The sequence below is a fragment of the Salvelinus sp. IW2-2015 genome, unplaced genomic scaffold (genome assembly GCF_002910315.2).
Source record: "Salvelinus sp. IW2-2015 unplaced genomic scaffold, ASM291031v2 Un_scaffold2711, whole genome shotgun sequence".
Classification (NCBI taxonomy): Eukaryota; Metazoa; Chordata; class Actinopteri; order Salmoniformes; family Salmonidae; genus Salvelinus; species Salvelinus sp. IW2-2015.
In genome coordinates, this window is record NW_019944016.1 from 1 (window position 1) to 5871 (window position 5871).

A 5871-nucleotide genomic window follows, 5' to 3' on the forward strand; every position below is an offset into this window, starting at 1 on the left:
AAGGCACTGGCTAGCTAGATGAATGTTGGTAAGCCGGATAAGAAATGTGAAGGCAGCTGGCTGCTAGCTGAATGTGGTTGCCTGATAAGTAATGTGAAGCAGCTGGCTGCGTAGCTGAATGGTGGTAGCCGATAAGTAATGTGAAAAGGGCAGCCTGGCTAGCTACGCTGAATGTTGGTAGCCGGATAAGTAAATGTTGAAGGCAGCTAACTAGCTAGCTGAATGTGGTAGCCGATAAGTAATGTGAAGGCAGCTTGGCTAGCCTAGCTGAATGTGGAGCCCGGATATAAATGTGAAGGCAGCTGGCTAGCTAGCTGAAATGTGGTAAGCCGGATAAGTATGTTAAGGCAGCTGGCTAGCTAGCTGAATGTGGTAGCCGGATAAGTAATGTGAGGCAGCTAATAGGCTAGCTGAATGTGGTAGCCCGGATAAGTAAAATGTGAAGGCAGCTTAACTAGCTAGCTGAATGTGTAGCCGGGCATAAGTAATGTGAAGGCAGCTGGCTAGGCTAGCTGAATGTGGTAGCCTGATAAGTAATATTGAAGGCAGCTGCTAGTCTAGCTGAATGGTGGAGCCGGAATAAGTAATGTGAAAGCAGCCCTGGCTAGCTAAGCGAAGTGTGTAGCCGGATAAGTAAAATGTGAGGCAAGCTGGCTAGCTAGCTAATTTGTGGTAGCCTGATAAGTACATGTGAGGCAGCTAACTAGCTAGCTGAATGTGGTAGCCTGATAAGTAAATTGAAGGCAGCTAACTAGCATAGTCTGAATGTGGGTACCGGATAGTAATATGTGAAAAGGCAGATGGCTAAGCTAATCGAATGGTGGTAGCCGGATAGTAAAATGTGAAGGCAGCTCAACTAGCTAGCTGAATGTGGTGGCCGGATAAGTAAAATGTGAAGGCAGCTGGCTAGCTAGCTGAATGTGGTAGCCGGTAAGTAAATGTGAAGGGCACTGCTAGCTAGCTGAATGTAGGAGCCGGCTAAGTAAATGTGAAGGCAGCTGGCTAGTAAGCTGAAATGTGGTATGCCGGATAAGTAAATGTGAAGGCAGCTAATAGCTATGCTGAAATGTGGTAGCCGGATAAGTAATGTGAAGGCAGCTAACCTAGCTACTGAATGTTGGTAGCCGGATAAAGTAATGTGAAGGCAGCTGGTAGCTAGCTGAATGTTGGTAGCCTGAAAAGTAAATGTGAAGGACAGATGGCTAGCTAGCTGAATGTGGTAGCCGGATAAGTAAATGTGAAGGCAGCTGGCTAGGCTAGCTGAATGTGGTTAGCTCGGATAAGTAAAATGTGAAAGGCAGCTGCTAGCTGCTGAAATGTGGTAGCCGGATAAGTAAATGTGAAGCGCAGCAACTAGCTAGCTGAATGGTGGTAGTTACCTGAAAGTTAAATGTGAAGGAGCTCTAAGCTCAGCTGAATGTGTGTACCGCGGATAAGGTAAATGTTGAGGCAGGCTGACAGCTAGCTGAAAAATTGGTGGTAGCCGGATAAGTTACATGTGAAGGCAGCTAACTAAGCTAGCATGAATGTCGGTAGCGGAATAAGTAAAGTGAAGGCAGCTGGCTAGCCTAGCTGAATGTGGTAGCCGATAAGTAAATGTGAAGGCGCTGGCTAGCTAGCTGATCTAGCGATAAGTAAGGTGAAGCAGGAGTAGCTAATGGTCGTAGCTGATAATAATGTGAAGGCAGCTCTAGCTAGCGCTGAAATGTGGTAGCCGGATAAGTAAATGTGAAGGAGCTAGGCTAGCTAGCTGAATGTGCGTTAGCCGGATAATGTAAATGTGAAGGCAGCTTGGCTAGCTAGCTGAATGTTGGTAGCCGGATAAAGTTAATGTGAAGGCAGCTGGCTAGCTAAGCTGAATGTGGTTAGCCGGATAAGTAAATGTGAAGGCAGCTAAGCTAGCTACCTGAATGTGCTAGCCGGTAAGTTAAATGTGAAGGCAGCTGAACTAGCTAGCTGAATAGCTGGTAGCCGGATAAGTTACATGTTGAAGGGCAGCTAGCTAAGCTAGCTGAATGTGGTAGCCTGATAGTAAATTGTGAAGGCAGCTAAAACTAGCCTAGCTGAAGTGTGGTACGCGGATAAGTAAATGTGAAGCAGCTGGTAGCTACCTGAATGTGGTACCACGGATGAATGTCATAAACTAGTTTGTTATTTTTACGTCAAGAAAACAGTCTGTCCAGGGTATGTTTCCCTGTTGTCACCGCTCCAGTCAGCTCTCTGTAGCTTGACAGTCAGAAAATTGCTTAAGCCCTAAGTACTCGAGACTACAGCAGGTAGCTAAAATCAGAATACTGGCCATCTTGACAGACAGACAACATGGGTGGGAACAGACCCTGTTTTGTGGTAATACACAGAACGAATATTTGGAAGGGGCATTTGATTTCCATTAGGGGCCCGTTTTTTTTCACGGTCCTCCTAAGTGTGCATGCACTGCCATGTCGGAATGTCGCGTCATTGTGTTTTGTCACGTCCTTAGAGATGTGGGATCATTGTCACGTCATTAGAGATGTGGATCATTGTCAACGTCATTAGAGATGTGGATCATTGTCCACGTCATTAGAGATGTGAATGACTCATTTAGAGTGACAGCACGTCATTAGAGATGTTGGCATCGTGTCACCGTCATTAAAGATGTGGACTCTTGTCACGTATTAGAGATGGGATCATTGTCGCGTCATTTAGAGATGTGGACGTTGTCACTCATTAGAGATGTGGATCATTGTCAGCGTCATTAGAGATTGGATCATTGTCACGTCATTTAGAGATGTGGATATGTCACGTGGTTATCCATTTTAAAAAAATCGGGATCTTAAAACAATAAAAATCTAAAAGATTAAAATTCACTAATGCAGCGATCTGGCACGACGGGGGCCGGCGATCTGCCAGATCAGACCCAGACTCCGTCCATACGGACACATTGATGTCAACAGTATCCATTTGGCGGCTAAAGAAATGAGCGCACTTCGGAACTCAGAAGATGCCTATAGGGCCAAGTACAGCAGTAGAGCCATAGAACGCTCTCAACGTCAACTAGTAAAAATACAGGTAAAATACAGTAGGCATTAAAGCAGACCAATAAAAACAGCTGTAGAAAATATCCTGATGAAAATTCAGGCTTCATTTCAATGGCATTCATCTCTTCTACCTCTCTCTACTCCTTTCTATCGGTCTTGAGTGAGCTACTCGCTAATGAGTGAAACAGTGTTTATCAAATTCAAACAACTAAAGGGAAAGGGGGCATTACCTACCACGTACCGTTCAAAACGTTTTTGGCGGTCACTTGAAATGTCCCCCTGTAGTTTTTGAAAGAAAAGTTTTTTTTAATTAAGAAAGTACATTAAAATAACATCACAATTGATGCAGAAATAACAGTGTAGACATTGTTAATGTTGTTAAATGGCACTATTGTAGCTTGAAACGGCCAGATTTTTTGATGGCAAGTATCTACATAGGCGTACAGAGGCGCCTTATCAGCAACCATGCATTCGTGTTCCAATGGCCACGTTGTGTTAGTATCCAAGTGTTCATTTTAACAAAGGCTAATTGATCTTTAGAAAACCCTTTTTGCCAATTTATGTGTACGTACAGCTGAAAACTGTGGTCTGATTAAAGAAGCAATAACAACTGTCTTTCTTTACGACTAGTTGAGTATCTGGCCTCAGCAGTCGCATTTTGCTGGTCCGATCTACAGCTCAAAAATGGCGCAGAACAAAAGAACTTCTCTTCTGAAAACTCGTCAGCTTATTCTCGTTCTGAAAAATGAAGGCCTACGTCCCATGCGAGAATTGCCAAGAGACCTGAACACTTCGTACAACGCTGTGTACACTCTGCCTTCACAGAACAGCGCAAACTGGGCTCTAAGCCAGAATGGAAGAGGAGTGGGAGGCCCAGTGACAACCTGAGGCAGAGGCACAAGTGACATTAGCAGGTCCTAGGGTTTGAGAAACAGATGCCTACAATCCTCAACTGGCAGCCTTCATAAATAGTACCGGCGCGCAAAACACCAGTCTCAACGTCAACAGTGAAGAGGCGACTCCGGGATGCTGGCCTTCTAGGCAGAGATGCAAAGAAAAAAGCCATATCTCAGACTGACCAATAAAAAGAAAAGATTAAGATGGGCAAAAGAACACAGACACTGGACAGAGGAACTCTGCCTAGAAGGCCAGCATCCCGGAGTCGCCTCTTCACTGTTGACGTTGAGACTGGTGTTTCGATCAATTAGCCTTTTAAAAATGATAAACTTGGATTAGTTTACACAACGTGCCATTGGAACACAGGAGTGATGGTTGCTGATAAATGGGCCTCTGTACGCCTATGTAGATATTCCATAAATGTAAAAAAAACTGTGATCTAATTAAAATGAGTTTTTCAGCACCAATGACAAACGCCCTAATTACTGTCCCAATAAGGGATAYCTCCAGGGGCGTGCTTAATGGGCCAGTATACTTAGACCATGTCCAGTCCAGTTTAAATCCTCGCTAGGTAGATCTGAAACAACTTCATACGTGGAAGCAATCGGATGAATACACCTTGAAGTAAATCTCAGGTCTGTTAAAAGAACACTCCATTTGTATTGATCCTAGTGATTCAGGAGTTTCATTAAAACAGGTTAATATGCCCCACCAGCATTAGACAACTATACTGAAACTCCTTAAATTGCTGAAATAAGTATGCCTAAATCAAAATCAGATGAACCGATATGTGACACGGAACTAGTGGCATAGCAGGAAGCTTGGAATACTGTCAACCAAGAGGTTGTGAGTTCAAATCCCAGGTGAGGACATGTTGAATAATAATGACTGTATAAATGTACATACACAATGTAATTATGTGTCAAATGTAAATTGAAAATACTATGTTAAAAGCACTGTGTAAGTATCCCTAATCTTGCCAGCAGACGAAGAACAATCAATGGCTCACCAATCAGGGCCTTGATTGGCCCGGCAACAGTAACAAGGCTTGATGTGTAATGACAAAACACATTTTTGGGGAGAACGTTTCTTTGGGACCATCAGGCGACGTCCTGACAACTGACACACAGAAATGTTCTTGCAACGTTCCCATGAAATGTGTCTAGAACATAACCATGGCAACCATGTTCTAGAGAAACCCTCAGAAAACTGGACACATGAAACGTGTCGAGAACATTTAATATTGTACTACACAGTGCATTCGGGAAAGTATTCAGACCCCTTTAACTGTTTCCACATTTTGTAACGTTACAGCCTTATTCTAAAATGGATTAAATAAAACATTTTCCTCATCAATCTATACACAATAACTCATAATGGCAAAGCAAAAACTGTTCCTTTATATAAAGGACTGTTCCTTTATAGAACCCGGTGGTCACTCTGACAGAGCTCCAGAGTTTCTCTGTGGAGATGGGAGAACCTTCCGGAAGGACAACCATCCCTGCAGCACTGCACCAATCAGACATTTATGGTAGGGTGGCCAGACGGAAGCCACTCCTCAGTAAAAGGCACATGACAGCCCGCTTGGAGTTCGCCAAAAGACACCTAAAGACTCTCAGACCATGATGAAACCAAGATTGAACACTTTTAATTGAATGCCGTCACGTCCGKAGGAAACCTGGCACAATCCCTACGGTTAAGCATGGTGGTGACAGCAYCATGCTGTGGGGATGTTTTTCAGCGGCAGGGACTGGGAGACTAGTCAGGATGAACGGAGCAAAGAGAGATCCTTGATGAAAACCTGCTGCAAAGCCCTCAGGACCTCAGACTGAGTGTTCGTTGTGTGACTGAGTAGACTGAGTAGTCGTTGTGTGACTGAGTAGACTGAGTAGTCGTTGTGTGACTGAGTAGACTGAGTAGTCGTTGTGTGACTGAGTAGACTGAGTAGTCGTTGTGT